Raw genomic sequence first — 22,343 nt, forward strand, 5'->3', positions numbered from 1 at the left:
CAACTTAGCGAGGGTGGAAGACAAGCAGAAGCAGAGTCAACACACACACCACACCGTTACTAGGCAGGCACGTGAATGCAATCCTCTCACGGCCTCCTCCAGCTACGCAATGGGACAGACTGTCGGCGGTGGCCGGGAGGGCCTTCGCGCAGTTAAAACTTGTGCGCCAGCTGCGACCATACCTCGTGAAGTCTGACTTGACCATGGTGGTCCACTCCTCTAGACTGGATTACTGCAATGCACTCTACGTGGGGCTACCCTTGAAGACGGCACAGAAACTACAACTTGTCCAACGTTCGGCAGCCAGATTAATAACTGGGGCTAGTTATAGGGAGCGGTCAACTCCCATGTTTAAGGAGCTCCACTGGCTGCCGGTTATTTTTTGGTCCCAATTCAAGGTACAGGTTATCACCTACAAAGCCGTACATGGTTTGGGACCTGCCTACCTTTGTGACTGTATCTCTATGTACCAACCCTTCGATCTTCAAGGGAGGCCCTCCTTTCACCCCTACCAATCTCACAAACTCGTCTTGTGGGCACAAGGGAGAGAGCCTTCTCCTCTGTGGCTCCCCAACTTTGGAACACATTACCTGGACTGCTATCAATATGCGGATGACACCCAACTCCTGTTGCGCTTGGAGCCTGGAGTAACATCAATACCTGACAATTTCACCTTATGCCTGGAGGCTCTGTCGAACTGGCTACGTGCTAGCAGACTGAAGGTGAGATAGAATCAAAGAGATGGAAGAGACCTCATGGGCCATCCAGTCCAACCCCCTGCCAAGAAGCAGGAATATTGCATTCAAATCAGCCCCAAAAGATGGCCATCCTGCCTCTGTTTAAAAGCTTCCAAAGAAGGAGCCTGCACCACACTCTGGGGCAGAGAGTTCCACTGCTGAACGGCTCTCCCAGTCAGGGAGTTCTTCCTCATGTTCAGATGGAATCTCCTCTCTTGTAGTTTGAAGCCATTGTTCCATTGCGTCCTAGTCTCCAGGGAAGCAGAAAACAAGCTTGCTCCCTCCTGCCTGTGGCTTCCTCTCACTGTGGCATAGTGGGTTAAAGCATTGAGCTGCTGAGCTTGTTGATCGAAAGGTCGCAGGTTCGACTCCGGGGAGCGGCGTGAGCTTCCGCTGTCAGCCCTAGTTTCTGCCAACCTAGCAGTTCGAAAACATGCAAATGTGAGTAGATCAATAGGTACCGCTCAAGTGGGAAGGTAACAGCGCTCAATGCAGTCATGCTGGCCACATGACCTTGGAGGTGTCTACGGACAACGCCAGCTCTTCGGCTTAGAAATGGAGATGAGCACCACACCCCAGAGTCAGACATGACTGGACTTAATGTCAGGGGACTACCTTTACCTATCATATCTCAGCCTTCTCTTCTTCAGGCTAAACATGCCTGAAGAATCCTGTGGCATGGCCGCCCAAGAGGTCCGACCCATCCGTTACCTACCTTGATGGCGCTGCTCTATCTCCATCGCCTACCATTAAGAGCGTGGGTGTCGTTTTGGATTCGCAGCTGACGATGGAGGCTCAGGTCACTGCTGCCAGCAAACAGGCCTTTTTCCATCTATGACAAGCCAGGCAACTGGCACCTTACCTGTCGGATGAGGCTCTGGCAACCGTCATCCATGCCACGGTCACCGTCATCCATGCTAGGCTAGACTATTGTAACGCCTTGTATGTTGGCCGCCCTATTTCGACGACCCGAAAGCTCCGTATTGTCCAGAATGCTGCAGCCAGGTTACTCACAAAAACGCCCATGAAATGCCATAGAACAGCAGTGCTGCGGCATCTACACTGGCTCCCAATTGAGCATCGTGGTTTGTATAAGATGCTGGTCCTGACCTTGAAAACTTTATATGGCCAGGGATGTCCATTGTATCTTAGAGACCTCCGTCTCTCCTTCTCCCATCATCGGAGGTCGCCACGACCATCCCAATGCTCTATACGCCGGGTCCGAGGGAAGTGCCCTTGGAAAGCACCAGGCGCAGGTGGGCCTTCTCTGTTCCTGCCCCTCCTGCCTTATGACGGGATTCCTTATGGCCGCCCTCTTTGAGATGAGACGTGTGTGACTCAGGGCATTTTATCCTCCTAGCACTTAAGACCTGGCTTTTGACTAGAGCATTTGACGCATGTTAATTTTAATATTTGTAGGTATGTGTTTTATCCTGTAGAATTTCTGCTATGTAAATCGCCTGGAGCATCTCGGATGGAGGGCGATTAATAAGTAATTAAAGATGATGATGATGATAGTATACAGCTAGATAAATGGCCACCAGACTGGCAATAGCGCAATGGACTGTGAGTATACTGTTTTCATCTCTATGTCTTAATGTTTACGCTTTTAACTGTTATAATTGCCGTTTTGTATTTTGTTATGCGGCATCGAATTGTTGCCAATTGGAAGCCGCCCTGAGTCCCCCCGTCCCCCCCCGGAGGGGTTGAGAAGGGCGGGGTAAAAGTGTTCGAAATAAACAAATAACCAGAGCAACGAGGAGACTAAAGTCGTGGTGGTGCGTGGAGCCGAGGTATGACGTTTAAAATGTTTTTACTTGAGGCACTTTTCTACAAAAAGGAGTAACTCATTATGACCCCAACCAGGATCCTTTCTTCCAATATCTTCAGCCACCTTCTTCTGAGGTAAATCTTCTCCTCAATAAATGGACATGAGTCTTGATTATAAAGAACTGATCAAGGAAATATTTATTTAAGGATTCACTGACTTGCCTTTTTCTCCCTTCCGCTTTCCTCTGAGCTCACGAGCTAATTACTAATTTAAAGAGGCCCACTTGAGACTGTAAACACGCAGGCTGAAGAGTTAAACCCCCGGGTTCAGGGTCTCCACACGCCAGAACCCAACTTCCACTCTTGTCCGCTGACTAAAAGGAACGCACTCTTTCCAAACGCCTGCCCCGGCCGAGTGGCAGTTAGCTCCGCCCCTTTGGCTTCTCTAACTTGGATACATTCTCACAGCCGGTTCCGTCGCTATGGCAACGCCTCAGCTCAGGCGACACATCAGCTGGCCTGCACTTACATCGTAACATTAATCAACATTTATGAAACGTACATTATAATTAGCTATATCATTACAGCCTCTAACTAATGGCAGATAGCAAGCCGCATGGCAGAGAAGGACGTGGACATACAAGCCGCTCTCATCCTTCTCTCCAGATTCCGTCCCTGTCACGCCATCTTCTCTGTTGTCTTAACCCTTGAGATTGTTGTGCTGTGAACACGTGTCTATTAAGAACTGTCTCATTACACACTGGAGGTAAGTGTCATGCATTCCTATCCATCTTTTTCTACACGACAGTCGGGGGGGGGGGGTAATCACATGAACCTAAACCATTCCGTGGTCGCCCCTCCCCCCTCCCTCCCTCCCTGCCGAAGAAGAAGCCCTTCCTTCTTTCCACAACCTGTGGGTCTCTCCCCAGATGCGTTTTGGCCTTCACCTCCCAGAAATCCTCACAACTGGTCAACTGGCTGGGAGTTCTGGGAGTTGTAGGCCACAACACCTGGGGAGAGACCCACAGGGTGAGACCCACTGCTCTAAGCTAAACACACCCAGCTCTTTTCAGACATTCCCTACAGCCCGTCTCTGGAGATATTCTGGCTTGTCCATATCCGCCTTGAGTTGTGCTGCCCAGAACGGGAGACAGAGCGATTGCAGGTGAGGTCTGAGCAAAGCAGGAGAAAGGAGGCCGTGACTTCCTTGGACGTAGACACCACGTCTCCTCTTGGCACAGCCTGGGATCACATTGGCCTTTGTGGCTGCCACATCACACTCTGTTTTTTTCAAAATAATTTTTATTCAAAGTCAAGAAAGAAAAGCATGTTTATACCAATTACAATATTGGGATTTTAAAAAAGGAATCCTCAATAAACATGAAAGACTGAACAACACACACCCACATAATAAGAAGAAAACTAAGAGAACAACGGATCAACACAACCTTTGACGCACACAGATTTTTACTTATATTTACTCTCTCTAAATGCTATTCTATATTTACTCTTCCATTTCTAAATATAGTAAACCCATTCCTAAAACCCACAATAAACAAATGTCCCCTCATTGTTATAACTCGTGAATTATTGTTGTTGTTCATTCGTTCAGTCGTCTCCGACTCTTCGTGACCTCATGGACCAGCCCACGCCAGAGCTCCCTGTCGGCCGTTACCACCCCCAGCTCCCTCAAGGTCAGTCCGGTCACTTCAAGGATGCCATCCATCCATCTTGCCCTTGGTCGGCCCCTCTTCCTTTTGCCTTCCACTTTCCCCAGCATAATTGTCTTCTCTAGGCTTTCCTGTCTCCTCATGATGTGGCCAAAGTACTTCAACTTTGTCTCTAGTATCTTTCCCTCCAGTGAGCAGTCGGGCTTTATTTCCTGGAGGATGGACTGGTTGGATCTTCTCGCAGTCCAAGGCACTCTCAGAACTTTCCTCCAGCACCACAGCTCAAAAGCATCGATCTTCCTTCGCTCAGCCTTCCCTAAGGTCCAGCTCTCACATCCGTAGGTTACTACAGGGAATACCATGGCTTTGACTAGGCGGAATTATTAGTAGGTCCCAATCCCGTTTCATAGAATCCTTGAGTTGGGAGACACCTCGTGGGCCATCATCCAGTCCAACCCCATTCTGCCAAGAAGCTGGAAAATCTCATTCAAAGCATCCCCAGCAGATGGCCATCCAGCCTCTGCTCCAAAGCCTCCAAAGAAGGAGCCTCCACCACACTCCCGGGCAGAGAGTTCCACTGCTGAACAGCTCTCACAGTCAGGAAGTTCTTCCTCATGTTCAGGTGAAATCTCCTGTCTTGTGGTTTGAAGCCATGGCTCCACTGCGTCCTAGTAAACAAAGTTGCTCCCTCTGTGTTTTCCCAAAAATAAGACACTATTTCCTTTTCAAGAAGACACACTATAGCTTATTTTCAGGGGATGTCTTATTTGTATATCCATGGCCAGGACTCCAGTGCTCAGGTGGAGAGGAGGAGGAGGCGGCGACCCAGGGCTTGGTCCCTCCTTGGATGAGACAGACAACGCCTTCCTCCCTCCCTACCTCAGTCTTTTCCCGCACACTTTTCCTACCCGTCTTCCCCTTTTCTAGTTGCCCCCTTCCTATCCCATTCTGTCTTACTTTTCCAGAGACTCCTTTCCACCTCACTTTCCCACTTTTTCAAACACTTCTTCCCATTCCAACTATTCCCCATTTCCAGGACTTCTTTCTCACCCTCTTCCCAAGTCAGTCTTTCCCACTTTTTATTATTCATATACGTACAGCATTTTCCCCAAAATGTATACTGCAGTTACAATAAACTATGGCAATAATTAGATTATTACTGTGGTAAGTATTGTTACATTTATTATTGTACTCTATTACTATTACATTCCTTTTACTCTATTATTACATTTATTATTTTACTCTATCGCTATTACTACATTTATTATTTTATTCGGTTAATATTAGTATTTATTATTTTTCTCTATTTATTATTATTAATACATTTATTTTTCTCTATCAGTATTACATTTATTATTTTACTCTATTTATTTATTTATTTATTTCTGGTATTTCTATCCCGTTCCTTCTCAGGATGGCTTACATTTGGCAGCAATTTGATGCCACTACTTATAACAAAGAAATATAATAACAATTAAAACAATGAGTAAAACATTCATTAAAACAGTAAAAAACAGTGTTGATAGCCGTATCCAGTCAATTCCATATCCAATCTCATCTCCAAAGTGCTATCTATGCCTGTTGTCCAAAAGCCTGGTCCCAGAACCACGACTTCAATTTCTTCCTAAATGAGAGGAGGGATGGAGACCATCTTATCTCAGCAGGAAGCAAGTTCCACAGGCAGGGGCCAAAGCCGAGAAGGCTCTGTCTCTCGTCCCCGCCAGACGTATTTGCAAGGCTGGTGGGAACGAGAGCAGGGCCTTCCCGGATGATCTTAAACTGCGAGGCGGGACATAGAGGGAGATGTGTTCGGAAAAGTAAGCTGGGCCAGAACCATATAAGGCTTTATAGGTAAAAACCAGCACTTTGAATTGAGCTCAAAAGTGGATCGGCAGCCAGTGGGGGTGGTATGCTCCCTGTATGATGCTCTGGCGAATAATCTGGCTGCTGCCCGTTGGACTAGTTGTAATTTCCAAATAGTCTTCAAAGGCAGCCTCATGTAGAGTGCATGTTCTTATTAATACATTTCTTATTTTACGCTATCGTTGTTACTATTACACTTATTGTTTCACACTATAATTACATTTCTTATTTTACACTATTTAGTAGTAGTATTTTATTGTGTTAATATTACTATTTATTATTTTTCTCTATTTATTATTATTACATTTATTATTTTTCTCTACTTATTGTTTTTATTATTACATTTATTATTTTACCCTATTTATTATTATTGGAGGGATACGTAAGCACATTTACACTGAAGGTTAGAATAATGATTTAATCAGAGTTGGACAGTCTTATCTTAAATTACAGTTTTATGCAATTATTCAGAAACATTTAACCCACAACGCAGAGTACTAACCAAGTGAAGCACGGAAAGAGGAGGGACGAAAAAGAATGAACTTTGTGGGTTTAATGGCGGTAATGGCGGTTATGGCGGCTTAAAGGGTAAAAGAAGCTAAAACAACAGCAAACACTGACCTTGAGCAGCCCAGTTGTTTTGACTACGCCAGTGTCTTCTTGTAAACAAAGTCGGAGGACTGACGAAGAAGAAGACAGGAAGAGGCGGGACGACTGGGAAAGGAAGTCGCATAAGGGATATAGAGCTATGAAAGTATAGAAGACATTGCTGGAGTGAAAGGAAGCGGAAGTGAAAGATAAATTACATAGAAGGAACATAGAGAAGCTTAGAACACTAGAGCTACGAAAAGCAAGAAAGTATAAAAGTATAAAAGTACTAGCCGGTTAATCCAAAGAAAATAAAACGTCGGACCAGGAAGAGAAGAAGATGAGCGGCGGACCAGGAGGAGAAGAAGACGGGCGGCGGACCAGGAGGAGAAGAAGACGGGCGGCGGACCTGGAGGAGAAGTAGACGGGCGGCGGACCCGGAGGAGAAAAAGACGAGCGCCGGACCCGGAAAAGAAGTAGACGCTCCATAAAGAAGGATAAAATTACCCAAATATCAAAAGAACAATTGACTATTGCAATAAAGAAGAGGAAGAAGGGAAAAGAAGAAGGGAAAGAAGAGATCTAGATACAGTAACAAGAAATTTAACTAACGGAATTTAGACAATTATTTAATGAATCACACCACATAATTGAATAGAGATACACATATATACATATAAATATAATTCCAAAGGACTACATTAATTAACACAAATTAATTTAGCAGGGAATCAAAAGTGTTAAAAAACAACCTACAAGTAATTAATTGACCATACTCAATAATTAAATAATCAAATAAGAAATTAATTAAATTAAAAATACATTAAGAATTATCAATAATCATCTCATCAATTCCTAAATATAAGTCGATAAAGATAACAAATCAATTAAAAAATCAAATATATTTTGAATAAGTATTATCTTAACCACCTCAAAGAAGTGGGAATTAAATAAGGAAATTATTACAAAGAAAGTTAGGAATTTTGACAACAATTACTCTACTTAAATTAACAGAATTAGCAAATCCAGCTAGGCTCAATAAAGATAAATAAAACTACAAAATGACAACTCCTAAACAGAAAACAGATTCGAAGGATATTAAAGGATCGCTGAGAAGGGGCTCAGGACAAGAAGATATAAGTGCAGCAACTACAGTAGGGACACCAGGAACAACCGGACCGACGGGATGGAAGGAGATTTTAAAAGAAATACAGAAACTGTCTGAAAAACAGGATGTGTTGCAAAAGGATTTTGAAAAGAGAGCAATAAGACATGAAGAGCAACAGAAACTGATTCGGGAAGAAATGGCGGAAATTAAAAAAGATTTGAGAGAAGAGTTAGGGAAAATGAATAAAGAAATTAGTGATCTCAAAAAAGACAAAGCAAAAATTGAAAAAACCCAAGTCAAAATTCAGAAAAAGGTGGAACAATTGGATAACAAGAATGCAAAATTAGAAAAATTGCAGGAGAAATTAGAACAAAATGAGACGGAATACCAATTAAGATTTAGGAATGTTATCGAAACTGAAAATGAGGACATAAGAGAAATAATGATAAAGATAACTGCAAAAATATTGGAGTGTCCGGAACATGAAATGAATAATGAAATTGACAGAGTTTTCAGAATTCAAACTAGCTATGCAAAAAAACACAAAGTCCCTAAAGATATTATAGTCAAATTTGTGAAAAAAAAGACTCGAGATGATATCCTGAGGCAAAATATGCAAAAACCACTCTTTTATAAAGACACAAAAATCCTGATTCTTAAAGAATACCCCCTAACAGTCTTAAACAAGCGCAAGAAATATTTTTTCTTGACAGATGAGCTTAAAAAACTCAACATAAGATTTAGGTGGGAAAAAAGTGAGGGAATCATGACAACATACAAGGGAGAGAAATACTGGATTACATCAGAGGAAAAGGCTAAGGATTTTTACAAAAGACTGGAGAAAGAGAAAGTAATAAAAACAACACCTAAATCAGCGGAAAGAGGAAAGAAGTCAAAGAGAAAAAGATCAAAGTCCCCGGAACTAAAAGGAGCTACAGCTGAAATGCAATCGACTAACGAAGACGGAGATGATGAAGAAGAAGGAGAAGAATCAGAAGTGGTACCAACAGATGAATGAAATGACAGACTTTACGTATCAATTAAATTGTTTTTCTAATAACGTAAATGGATTGAATTCCCCTAATAAAAGGAAAAAGCTATTCAAACAATTAAAGTGTGGTAAATATAGTATTATTGCACTACAGGAAACACATATATCGGAAAAACATGTATCCTATCTAGAACAAAAACAACTGGGAAAACTCTATCACTCCTCGGCTGTAGAAAAGAAAAAAGGGGTCACTTTATACATTGATGAACAATTCCAATCAGAATTGGTCTATCGGGACCATGATGGCAGAATCGTAATAGTGAAAATAACAATTGGCGCGGAAATATTGATAATATGCAATATATACGCCCCCAACGGCCCGAAAACAAAATTCATTAAAACCTTAAAGGAAAATTTATTAAATATACAAATTGATCATTTGATAATAATGGGAGATTTTAACGGCATAATAGACACACAGAATGATAGAACAAAACGGCAGGGAAGACATAATAAAGGAAACCAAAGTAGTCTACCCAAAAGTTTTCTTACCTTAAAGGAGGAATTTGATTTAGATGACACCTGGAGAGTACACAATTCCCAAGAAAAAGACTTTACATTCTATTCTAGCAGACACGCAGTCTGGTCTAGAATAGATATGATTTGGACTACAAGATCTCTAACATTGAAAGTAGACAAGATAAAAATTCTTCCAAGAGATATCTCGGACCACGGCCCGATAATAATGAATATTAATTATAGGAAATCAAGTAGAAGATGGAAGCTCAATGATAACTTACTAAAAGTACAAGGAGATATAGATAAATACAAGGAGAAATCGAGAGAATATTTCGAAATAAACGACAATGAAGATACAAAGATAATAACAGTCTGGGACGCATACAAAGCAGTTATGAGGGGACACCTCATTCAACACAATACGATAAGGAACAGAATGAAAAATTCAAAAATGAAGGACTTGAAAGATGGGATTAGTAGGAAAGAAATGGAGCTTAAAAACGATCCAGAGAATGGAGCAATTATCAAAGAGTTGGAATTACTCAAGAAAAAGAAACATAATTTAGAGATAGAAGAATTGGCAAAGCAATTGAAGTTTATTAAGCAATCTTCCTTTGAAAATGCAAACAAGGCAGGGAGATGGCTGGCAAGAAAATTAAGAAAAAAGAAACAAACCCAAATTATAAATAGAATAAAATTAGGTGAAAAGGAAGTTACCAAGGAAAAAGAGATTTTGAGAGAATTTACCAAATTTTACCAAGATCTCTATACCAAGGGGGACATAGATAAGGAGAAAATTATGCAATACTTGAGTAAACAAAGAATAGATCAAATCTCAGAAGAACAAAGGGAAAAATTGAATAAACCAATCACATTGGATGAAATTAAAAAAGCTATCCAAAATTTAAAAAATAACAAGGCCCCGGGACCTGATGGATATTCTGCTTGCTTCTATAAGACAATGCAAGAAGAGATTTTAATACCTTTACAGAAAGTAATGAATAATGCCTTGGAAAATCAGGAGATCCCAAATTCATGGAAGGAGGCAGATATTATTCTGATACACAAGGAGGGATCTGCAAAGGAGGAAATGAAAAACTATAGGCCCATTTCATTACTGAATTCAGATTATAAAATTTTTACAAGTATATTAGCCAACAGATTTAAAGATTTCTTAAAAGACTGGATCGGAGAGGAGCAAAGTGGATTTCTTCCGAACAGAAATATAAAGGATAATGTTAGGACTGTTATAGACGTTTTAGAATACTATGAAATGCATCACCAAAAGGAAATGGCACTATTGGCGGTCGACGCTGAGAAAGCGTTCGACAATATAAATTGGGACTTTTTCAAATTCCTATTTCGAGAGATAGACATTGGTTTCCACTTCCAAAATGCTATTGAAGCGATTTATAAGGGCCAAAACGCAAAATTGTTAATCAATGGAACTCTGACAGAGGATATAAAAATTGAAAAAGGAACAAGACAGGGATGCCCCCTGTCACCCCTAATATTCATATTCGCTTTGGAAATCTTACTAAAGGACATTAGAAAGGATACTACTTTGAATGGCATAAGATTGGATAAACAAGAATATAAGATTAGGGCGTTTGCCGACGACCTTATCGGGATAATTGAAAATCCGAGAGAAAATATTACAAAGTGGATAAGTAAATTGGAAGAATATGGAGAAGTAGCAGGCCTAAAAATAAATAAATCCAAAACAATGTTACTCACGAAGAATATTACATGGACAAACCAAAAGAATTTAGAAGAAATAGCGGGAATTAAGGTAGTACCAAAAATCAAATATTTAGGGATTTGGGTAACAGCTAGGAACCTCCAACTACTTGAAAATAACTATATAAGTAAATGGAAAGAGATCAAACAAGAAATGGTTAATTGGGAAAAATTGAACCTATCTATGTTGGGGAGAATTGCAGCGGTTAAAATGATTATTCTGCCTAAAATGTTATATCTTTTCCAAAATCTGCCAATTATAAGGAATAATAACTATTTTAAAGAATGGAATAGTGACATTACGAAATTTGTCTGGAAAAATAAGAAACCCAGGATTAATGTAACAATTATGAATACGGCGAAGGAAAAGGGAGGATTTGGTTTGCCCAATTTGAAATTATACTATGAAGCAGCCGCTCTTATGTGGATTCTAGAATGGAGTAAATTAGCTAATATAAAAATTTTAACATTAGAAGGTTTCGACCTAAGGAAGGGATGGCATTCATACATCTGGTATGAAGGAAAGCATAAAGAAAAAAATTTTGGGAATCATTTTATCAGGTCATCGCTATTGAAAGTTTGGGAGCATTATAAAAGTTATTTTTTTGAGAAAACTCCTCAATGGGTTTCGCCCCTCGAAGCAAATCATAGACGACTCCTAGGTTGGATACACTGGCCGACTTATAGTGATTTGTTAACTAAAAGTGGGGACACGTATGTGTTGAAATCACAGGAAGAAATTAGAAGCAAATTTAAAAATGTCTCATGGCTGCACTATAGGCAAGTGCAGGAAATTTTTAAACGGGATAAAGAAAAAGGATTCGGAACTAAAGAAGACTTTTGGGACAAAATTCAGAAGGGGGGGGAAAAGATTATTACAAAAATCTATAAAAAGTTGCTAGAATGGGCAACAGAAAGAGAAGTCATAAAAGATTCAATGATACGGTGGGCCAAAAATATTGGAAGGGTGATTCGACTTGAAGAATGGGAAGTTATATGGACAAAGAGGTTGAAATACACCTATGCATCGGACCTCCAGGAAAACTGGCTGAAGATGCTGCATAGGTGGTACATGACCCCCCAAAAACTGAACATCATGAATAATCAGATTGACAATAAGTGTTGGAAATGTAAAAGCCAAGAAGGCACTTTTTATCATCTTTGGTGGTCATGTGGAAAAATTAATGAATATTGGAAAATGATCCACAAAGAATGTAAAATAATATTAAAAAAGGAATTTCCGTTTAGGCCAGAAATGTATTTACTGGGCATGTTTGACTCGGAGATATTCAAGGATAAGAACATTGAGAAGCTATTTACCTTTTTAGTCACAGCAGCGAGAATGGTGCTAGCCAAAGTATGGAAACAGGAAAAAATTCCTCAGAAAATGGACTGGATTAAAAAAATTACTGATATTAAAGACATGGACGAATTAACATATTGGTTAAGACAATGTAATGGTCAAGGGATGAAACAAACTGATTGGAGCCCGGTGGAAGATTATATTGATAAGAAAGAATGGTTAAAAGAAACTTAAATAAGAGAGTGGGAAAGGAATGTACAAAATCCTCCTTGTACATATTAATTAGAGATATTGGAAGTATAGAAAGGAAGAAAAGGAGGAATTGGAAAATGTATTAGAGGAAAGTAAGATGAAAGGAAGTCACACTAGGGTGTAGAATAGGATGCCTATTTTTTTTTAATTTTCTTCATTTTCTTTTTCTTTTTTCTGGGTGTTCTGGGGTTAAAAATGTGTGGTGGTGGGTTAGTAATGTCTGATCACTTCATTTCCTTTTTTTTTCTGTTTTTATGTCTAATATGGTGAAAACTCAATAAAAAATTAAAAAAAAAAAAAGAAACATTTAACCCACAAATGCCTCAATTAATATAATTTTATTGATATCTATTTTTATTTTTATTCTTCAAATTTACCAATAGCTGCTGCATTTCCCACCCTCGGCCTATACTCAAGTCAATAAGTTTTCCCAGCTTTTGTGCTAAATTAGGTGCCTCGTCTTATATTCGGTCAGCTTATACTCAATTATATACGACATGTAGCTACTCCCCTGTGTGGGTTCTTTGATGGGTACGCAGATGTCCACTCCGACTGAAGCTCTTTCCACATTCCATGCATTTATGTGGCTTCTCCCCTGTGTGGGTTCTTTGATGGTTACGCAGATTCCCACTCTGACTGAAGCTCTTTCCACATTCCATGCATTTATGTGGCTTCTCCCCTATGTGGGTTCTTTGATGGATACGCAGATTCCCACTTTCACTGAAGCTCTTTCCACATTCCATGCATGTATGTGGCTTCTCCCCTGTGTGGGTTCTTTGATGGATACGCAGATTCCCACTTTCACTGAAGCTCTTTCCACATTCCATGCATGTATGTGGCTTCTCCCCTGTGTGGGTTCTTTGATGGTTACGCAGATGTCCACTCCGACTGAAGCTCTTTCCACATTCCATGCATTTATGTGGCTTCTCCCCTGTGTGGGTTCTTTGATGGTTACGCAGATGTCCACTCAGACTGAAGCTCTTTCCACATTCCATGCATTTATGTGGCTTCCCCCCTGTGTGAGTCCTTTGATGGGTACGCAGATGTCCACTCAGACTGAAACTCTTTCCACATTCCATGCATTTATGTGGTTTCTCCCCTGTGTGGGTCCTTTGATGGGTACGCAGAGTCCCACTTTCACTGAAGCTCTTTCCACATTCCATGCATTTATGTGGCTTCTCCCCTGTGTGGATCCTGTGATGGGTGCGCAGATGTCCACTCTGACTGAAGCCCTTTCCACATAACATGCATGTATATGGCCTCTCTCCTGTGTGGGTCCCTCGATGGGTACGCAGATGTCCACTCTGACTGAAGCTCTTTCCACATTCCATGCATTTATGTGCTTTCTCCCCTGTGTGGGTCCTTTGATGGGTACGCAGATGTCCAGTGTCACTGAAGCTCTTTCCACATTCCATGCATTTATGTGGTTTCTCCCCTGTGTGGATCCTTTGATGGGTACGCAGATGTCCACTCAGACTGAAACTCTTTCCACATTCCATGCATTTATGTGGTTTCTCCCCTGTGTGGGTTCTTTGATGGATACGCAGATGTCCACTCTGACTGAAGCTCTTTCCACATTCCATGCATTTATGTGGCTTCTCCCCTGTGTGGGTTATTTGATGCTTACGCAGAGTCCCACTTTCAGTGAAGCTCTTTCCACATTCCATGCATTTAAATGGCTTCTTCCCTGTATGGGTCTTTTGGTGGGAATGCAGATGTCCACTGTGGCTGAAGCTCTTTCCACATTCCATGCATGTATGTGGCTTCTCTCCTGTGTGCGTCCTTTCATGGGTACGCAGATGTACACTCTGACTGAAGCTCTTTCCACATTCCATGAATATATATGGCTTCTCTCCTGTGTGTGTTCGTTGATGTATGGTAACAGAACTTCTGGCAGTGAAACATTTCTCACAGTCCATATAGTTATGTCTCTTCTCCCCTGTGTGTGATTTTGACAAGGAATTGAGATTTTCCATTCTTTTACATTTATGATTCTAATATTATCCCAGAAGGTCACAGATATCTTCTCCTGATTTCCTCTTCTCAGTCTTTGTATTGCTGTAGTTCATTTGAATTAATAAATTACCAAGCCCCACTTTTCCCAGCACATTCCTCCCTTTTCTCCTTGAATACACAGCTATGTAGCTTGAAATATAATTTCTCCAACTTATTTCTTGTGAGTGCTGTGTAATTTCATTTCTGACCTAATCCAAAGGGAAGTGTTCTTCTCAAGGTTTATTCAGAGGTTACCTGCCAGAGAAACGAGAGGAAAATCTTATCAGGAGCAGAGCACAGAAATATCTCATTGAACAACAAGAACAATAGCTTGGTGTTGTAGCCAATGCCGGAGAAGAAAGGAGAAAGAGCGGTCCTATTGAGAAGAGCCTTTGCCTGCTGAGAAGTAATTTAACACTTGCCCAACAAAGAACAAGCCCTGCAAAGAGGGGAGAGTGGGCCACGATTCTTTGTATGAGATTGATTGATCTGCAGTGTGTTCAGAGTGTCATCCAGCCTTTGCAAAGGAAGACTTCTAACAATATGGTCAGCACAGAAAAGGCTCAGGTTGCAAAGCGTTCCCTGCCTAGATCTCGCTTCCTCGCATCCCAACTCAGAACCTTGCTTTCTTTCCCTTCCAGATAAATTTTGTAGTATCTTTTTCTAAGTCTAGAAGGGTGTGATTTTCGTTGAGGGTGTCACGCGTTCCTTTGGGACCAAAAGGTAGAGGAGAACGTCTCCAACCCCTTTGTCAGGGCAGCTCTATTAAGGAGATGGGGAAAATACCAAGGAAGATTGGATATGGAAAGGCTGCTCTGGCTTTCCCTAGTTGAGGGTCCCCACAGAAGAGAAATCTCCATGCACACATGGTAGACCTATAAACATCTTCCGAGGAAGCAAAATAATATTTGGATCCTAAAACCACTCAATGAGTTAAGACGAGGGTAAAAATCTATCTTGGTTCCAATATAAACAAATAATGGACAGCTACAAGGAAGTCAAAAGAGACGGATTGACAACACAAGAATCGGTATGGGATATAATAATAATGTCGAGAGAGAGAAATAATAATAAAGATAATGTACCAAAACTATTAGAATGGAACACGGAAACAGAACAGATACAGGAAAATATGATTCAATGGGCTAAGGATATTGACCGCTCTATCTTATCAGAGGAATGGGGGAAACTTAAATCAAAATACTCAAGATCTATAAAAGTAATAGAAAATTGGTACAAAATGTTTTTCCGTTGGCACACCAGAGAAGCTAGCAAGACGCTATAAAAACCAAAGTAATAAATGTTGGAAATGTGGGGAAAAAGTGGGGACTTACTTCCACTCTTCCACAGGAAGCGAGCAGAGTTCTGGGAAATGTAGTTTAGGGTGGAGCCTTTTGCATTCTCTTCCACAAACTACATTTCCCAGAATTCCCGACTGCCTTGTGCCGCCTCCTACTCCTCCCTAAAAGTTGTGCTGGGGAAAACCCGTGTTCGTTCTCTAAAGGGATTGAGAGATAGAAAGGGATTGTTGGGGGTTGAATCAACCCAACAGGTTTCCTATTATTGCTGTTGTTGTTGTTATTTCAAAGACTGAATAAGTCTCCTTCTGGGTGGGAGGGAGGCTATAAATGTCATAAATAAATGAATGGGCATCTGTTGGGGAGGTTTGAGTGTGCTTTTCCATCCTGGCAGAAGGGGTCTGGACTGCATGGCCTCTGGGGTCTTCCAATTAAATAGTATTGTTCAGTTTGTGTTGGTAAAAATTCCCCAAAATCCGTGAATGAGATGAACATTCTGAAACTTTGGGGGAGGGAGGGGCTAAGAGTGGTCAATGTGGTCTCCCATTGTAGCAAGTTTCATCCCGACAGCTCAAAAAACGAGGGAGAAAGGAGCCCCGGAAGCTCCCCCCCCTTGCGCAATGACATAACGAGAACATGACTTAGCCAGAACGCAGCCTGGCTTGACCCCACGTGTGGCACCCGTTCTGCAAGTCACGTGGCCTTCCTCAGAGCATCCAATCTGGCAAACAATACTGATGTATGGATGTCTAATTAGAAACATTCGATATTCAAAGACCTCAACTTGGACTTCAAGTTTAGGAATGGCAGGAGACTAAATGATGAAACGCTCTGTCCGTAGTCGTTAGCAAGATTAGTGCCTCCAATGAGCTCAAAACGAGGGCAGGAGTTCACCTGGCTACACATAAATAAGCCAAGGAGAAGGGCGGACCTTTGCAAAATGGGCAACAGTGGTGTCGATGGGGGAAGCCATGGGATTTGGGGGTCTCCTAGGGGATTCCAGCTCCCTAGATCAGTGGTTCTCAACCTGTGTCCATCCAGGTGTTTTGGCCTACAACTCCTAGAAATCCACCCAGTTGACCAGCTGTTAAGATTTCTGGGAGTGGAAGGCCAAAACATCTGGGGACCCCCAGGTTGAGAACCACTGCCCTAGATGGATCCCCATTGGGGGGAAGCAAGGAGGAGAGATGTAAACGCACATTATCGTTGCAGGTGTTTTCAGCTCTACTGCCAACCCCCGACCCACTTTCCCAACCTGATCCCCTTCCCTCAAAATCTCCTTTTGGAATCAAAGACTATGGAAAGGAGGAGGAGGAAAGGAAACAACGAAGGAGTGACTCTCTACCGGCAAGTATTTGATTATAACGATAAACACTGTTACGCTATTGCATACGAGCAGGGTTCTCTAACCGATATAGACAAAGAGATAACCCAGAAAACAGAACGGACGGACGGAAGGAAGGAAGGAGAGGAGAAACAAGAAAGAATGGGAAAGCTTGATTTTTGACATAAAAGATAAAGTGCCGTTCTTCTTGTGACGCAAGAGGCCCAGTCTCAACGCAATCTTGATTTCTCATTTTCTGGATCAGAGAGAAAAGAGGAAGGAAAGGAGGAAGGGATTTCAGCGTGGCCTTGAATCCAAGAGAAGGCAGAACAACTCATTGATTTATCAAACGTCTTCCTGAAGCATTGCCAAATACAGGAGCTTGTTTGCAAAAGACACTTCCTTGAAAACTTACCAAAATACGACACCTGTGAGATAAAAGCGCTCAAAGGAGAAATCCAACGTGCAGTGGAAACTTCCTAAAATGGAGAAAGGAAAACAACATAAGAAGATGTTGGCTAAAAGTTATGAAACCACTGGAAATTCTGGATGGATTAATCAAGAGTGCCAAAGGCAAACTGGATCAACTAAATGCCATTTTGAAGAATTATCCAGCAGCCCCCCAAAGAAGGACAATGGAAACTGGGAAAGCAGGATGAGAAGGGGGGGGGGGGGGCAAAGAAGAAGGAAAAATGGAAGGAGAAACCCGGCTTCCCAGGGCAAAGAATTCGTGCTGCGTCTCTCAGGCAACGTCCACACGCCCTGTCTCTCAGGATCTGATCCCGGGTTATTTGGCTGCGCAGACTCACAGAATCCAGTTCAAGGCAGAGGATGTGGGGCCAGATCCTGGGAGAGAGGGAAGTGCGGATCCAGGCCGAGGCTTCAGCATTCCAAGCTGGGCAAAGCCAGTTCCGTGAGCCTCGGTTCCAGCGACATGGCTCCCAGTGGTTTCCTTGAAGAGCGTGGAAGGCCAACCTCTCCCTCTCTGTCTTTCCTATTTGTGGGCACACCAGGCAGGTCTCACTCTTTGCCCTGGCCCCCTAATTGGGGGAAGGGGCTCCCTCTCCTCTCCCACCCCCCAACCAGGCTCATTCCTTGGGCCCATCCTCCATCCGTCCCCCCCCCCCTGAAGGGTCTGCTTTGGGCAAGGAAGGGAGGAAGGGGGGCTCCAAGGGGGAGGAATGAAGGGCTGCCCAGTGCCTGCCTGAGGGAGGGGGGGAGGGGGCCCCTTCGACACTGCCCTCTGGCCCCCACGATCACCGCAGGGCACCAAGTGCTGCTCTGGGCCAGAGTGAAGAGAGAGGGGCCGGAAGACAGTCCCACCTTGTCTTCTGTGGTATGCAAATAATATAAGGTAATATATTGTGTATGCATATCATATTTATAACAATATAATGTAATACAATATAACCCTAATAATCATATAATATTGTAAATATATATTTTATAGGACATGTAATATTTATTTATTTTTTCTTTACTTGTATACCGCAGTTTCTCAGCCTAGCTGGCGACTCAACGCGGTTGACAACAAGATACAACAGTCAACAATATACAATTTAAAACCATAAAAGCATAATACACAATATTGGCACAACAATAACAATCCAATGCATCTCATGACTAAAATCGTGATCCAGTTTCGTCGTCCATATTACCAATCCTGTAATCATCACATTCATTGCACCGAATTAACCAAATGCCTGTCCGAACATCCAGGTTTTTAATCTTCTTCAGAACACCATCAGCGAGGGGGCTGATCTCACCTCCATGGGAAGGGCGTTCCAGAGCCGATACAATAGTACAATACAATGGCATAGTACAATATAGTAATATATAATACTGACATTGTACTATGCGAATAATGTAACATATTGTGTATACATATAATATTTATAATATCATAACGTAATACAATATAATCCTAATAATATAATATAATGTAATACATTGTGTATACATATATACATGTAATATTACTAATGATATTACAATACAATAACATAGTACAATATAGTAATATATAATACTGATCTTGTACTAAATGATTATTATAATATAATGTAATATATTGTGTATACATCTAATATTTATAATATTGTAAAGTAACACAGTGGTTCTCAACCTGGGGTCCCCAGGTGGTTTTGGCCTTCAACTCCCAGAAATCCTAAGAGCTGGGATTGCTGGGAATTGTCGGCCAAAAACATCTGGGGAGCCCAGGTTGAGAACCACTGGTAGAATCCTAGAATCAAAGAGTTGGAAGAGACCTCATGGGCCATCCAGTCCAACCCCATTCTGCCAAGAAGCAGGAATATTGGTGTAATACAATATAATATAATCCTAATAATAATAATAATAAGATATTATAAATATATATATTATAGGACATGTAATATTACAATACAATGGTAGAGTACAATAGAGTCCTATATCATACTGATCCCGTAGTATGCGCATAATATAATATATTGTATGCAAATGCATCTGAGTCTCCTTCGGGGTGGCATGGAGGTGTCGTAAATGAATCAATGGAGAGACACAGAGTTGGGAGAGGCTCCCAAGGTCCCCCAGCCCAGGAAGGAGGAGGACACCACACAAGCCCTCCCGGCAGATGCCCACCCAGCCTCTGCTGAGAGACCTCCCGAGAAGGAAGGAAGGAGGAGCCCCCCCCCTCCCCGCTGGACCCCCAGGAAAGCCTCCCCAGTGTCCAGGGTGGTCAGGGCAGGAGAGAGGTCATCCATCCCAACCCCCTTCTGCCAAGAAGGAAGACTCCGTCCGATCCCTCCTCACAGATGGCCATCCAGCCTCTGCTTAAACCCTCCAGAGAAGGAAGGGAGGGAGGGAGGGAGGGAAGGGAGCTCCTCCGAACTCCAGGCAGTCTGGGTGGGTGGGGGGGGGGCACCCCAAAGGCCATCCATCCTGACCCCACCAGGCACAGAGAGAGAGAGAGAGAGAGAGAGAAGGGCGCTCGCTCGCTCCCCTGGGTTTCCTCCTCCTCCTCCTCGTCCTCCTCGGGGAAGGAAGGAAGGAAGGGGAGGCAGGCAGGGAGAGGCGGGCTCCGAGGCCGAGGAGGCCGCCCCTCAAGAAGGCCACTCACCCCCACTCGAAGGGCTCTCCTCCTCCTCACGGGGAAAGGCCTCACCCGAGCCTCCCTCGCCTCTCTAGGAAAAGGGACCCGGCCTGTCTCGCTGCACTTCCGCCAAGACCAAACATGGCTGCCGCGGGCAGGCTGGGTGCCCAGAGAGAGGCGGGGCTTCTTGGCGGCGCTGGCCAGTCAGCAGCAAGAGCGCCCCCTTCCTTCCTTCCTTCTCCTCCGAAGGCTCAGCACCCGCCGGCCCGCCAATAGGAACTCGCCTCCCTCTCCGGCGTCACCGGTCTCCGGGCAGAAACTCCCCCTCCCGAGCGCTTCCCTCCGCCTTTCCTTCCTTCCCATTGGGATCCGCCAATGGGAATGGGCCTCCGCTCTCCGCGTCACCAGTCTCCAGGCAGAAACTCCTCCGCCCTTCCTTCCTTCCTTCTTCTGCCGCTATTAAAGAGAATTCCCGGGATGCGCCAATGGGAATGGGCCTCCGCTGGCCGCGTCACCAGTCTCCAGGCAGACCCGGCCTCCCGGGCAGATGCTCCCTCTGGCTGCTGCTGCTGCTGCCCATTCCTGCCATTCTGAGGGAGGGAGGGAGGGGAGGACACCAAGCCCTCCTCCCTCTCTCACTAAGACCATCCTTTGAGCACAAACCAGCCTCGGTTATGGGACACCTTCCCATCCAAGGCCTACTCAGCCCAATCCTCAAGCCTGGCCCTCCCTCCCTGCCTCTCTTATGGGGTTGGGCTTCTGTCCTTCTCCCCTTCAGTCTCTCTCTCTCTCTCAGTATCAGAAATATGAAACATTCACTAGGTAGACTTGATTACAAAAATGCAAGCCAAGCTCTGAAAAGGTTACATGGATGCAGTTCAATATAAGCAGGTGTGCCTGTAGCTCAGCAGGCCTCAGTGAGAGAAGGCCTCAGTGTTAGTTGCCCTCAGTGTGAGAAGGCCTCTGCTGTAAAGCTCCTGTGTGAAGCTCCGGTGTAAGTTTGTTGTGTGAGCGGAGGCTCTGTGAGGGCAAAGCTGTGTATCTGCAGGAGGAAGAAGCCCGGGAAGAGCCTGTTAGACCAGGAAGGAAGGGAGAGGAAGGCCTCTGAGGGTGTGTGGGGGGGGGGGGGGGGGAGGAAGCTAACGGAAAGGGTCTCAAGGCCCTCCTGAGGGCGAGAAAAGATGAGGCCTCCTCCCTCAGAAACAGGACAAGAGGAAATCTCTTTGGAGGGAAGAGGGGGGGGGGTCCCTTGGGAGGGAAAGGAAGGGCAGCCCCCCCCCCAATATTCCCCACAGAAGAAGGGAAGGCGCCTTTCCCATGAGGTATCTCAAACTGAACTGACACAGCCCTCCCCCCCCCCCCCCACTAAGACCATCCTTTGACCACAAACCAGTCTCGGTTATGGAACACCTTCCCATCCCATGCCTACTCAACCCAATCCACAACCCTGCCCCTCCCTCCCTCCCTCTCCGCCTGTTGGGTTGGGCTTCTGTCCTGCTTCCCTTCAGTCTCACTAAGAAGAGACAAAGACCCCCCAGTCTTTCTAGAGACAAGTCAAGGGATTCTTCTCCCTGGTCACCATCACACCCTGAGTCCCTCACTGGGGTGAGAACAGCGGGGTATAAATGTAGTATAACAATAATAACAATAATTTGTCCCTCTCCACGGGTTCACGCATCTTCACCAGCCACTCTTCTTCCTTGCGTCGGAATAGCAGGTTCTTTCCATAGCTGGGGGGGGGGGGGTTGGCTGCAATCACCCAACCGGGGAGTCGCCTTCCATGCTTCTCGCCTAGTTCATCGCGCAGCATCCCCAGCTAGGAAAACTCTGGTCCCGTTGTGATTCTTTCCCATTTCATCTCTTTCATCCCCGATCTTTCTGGGCTCTTTGCTAGACCACAACATATGATTTATTTATTTCATGTCAAAACATTTCATAAATAAGTATAACACTGATAAAATTGAGGAAGCACAAGCAACTAAACAGTTTGAGACCAAAAACAGGCAACAGCACCTGCATTGTCTGTAGCCCTGAACCCTTCTTCCTCTGCGCATGAGGCAGGGCCCTGTGGACAAGCACACAGATGCAGAGTTGCTTGTTCTGCTCCACGGTCGC

The 22,343-nt window shown here is 43.6% G+C and overlaps 1 protein-coding gene across 20 annotated transcripts in view; it reads right to left on the minus strand.

Moving 5' to 3' along the window:
• LOC132764002 (zinc finger protein 214-like) overlaps positions 1-22,343 on the minus strand; it is a 353,977-nt gene that overhangs the window by 144,272 nt on the left and 187,362 nt on the right. The window contains exons 1-2 of one of the 20 annotated variants that reach the window (XM_067464893.1): positions 20,256-20,355; positions 17,574-17,637 (exon numbers count right to left, since the gene is read on the minus strand). The exons of 17 other annotated variants lie outside the window; for them this stretch is intronic. The gene's annotated coding sequence lies outside the window, so the exon portion shown is untranslated. Of the gene's footprint in view, positions 1-16,292; positions 16,729-17,573; positions 17,638-20,255; positions 20,356-22,343 lie in introns of those variants that run through there. 2 more of the 20 variants (XR_010909366.1, XR_010909369.1) reach the window with 2 other exon arrangements.

This window comes from Anolis sagrei, chromosome 2, assembly GCF_037176765.1.
Source record: "Anolis sagrei isolate rAnoSag1 chromosome 2, rAnoSag1.mat, whole genome shotgun sequence".
NCBI lineage: Eukaryota > Metazoa > Chordata > Lepidosauria > Squamata > Dactyloidae > Anolis > Anolis sagrei.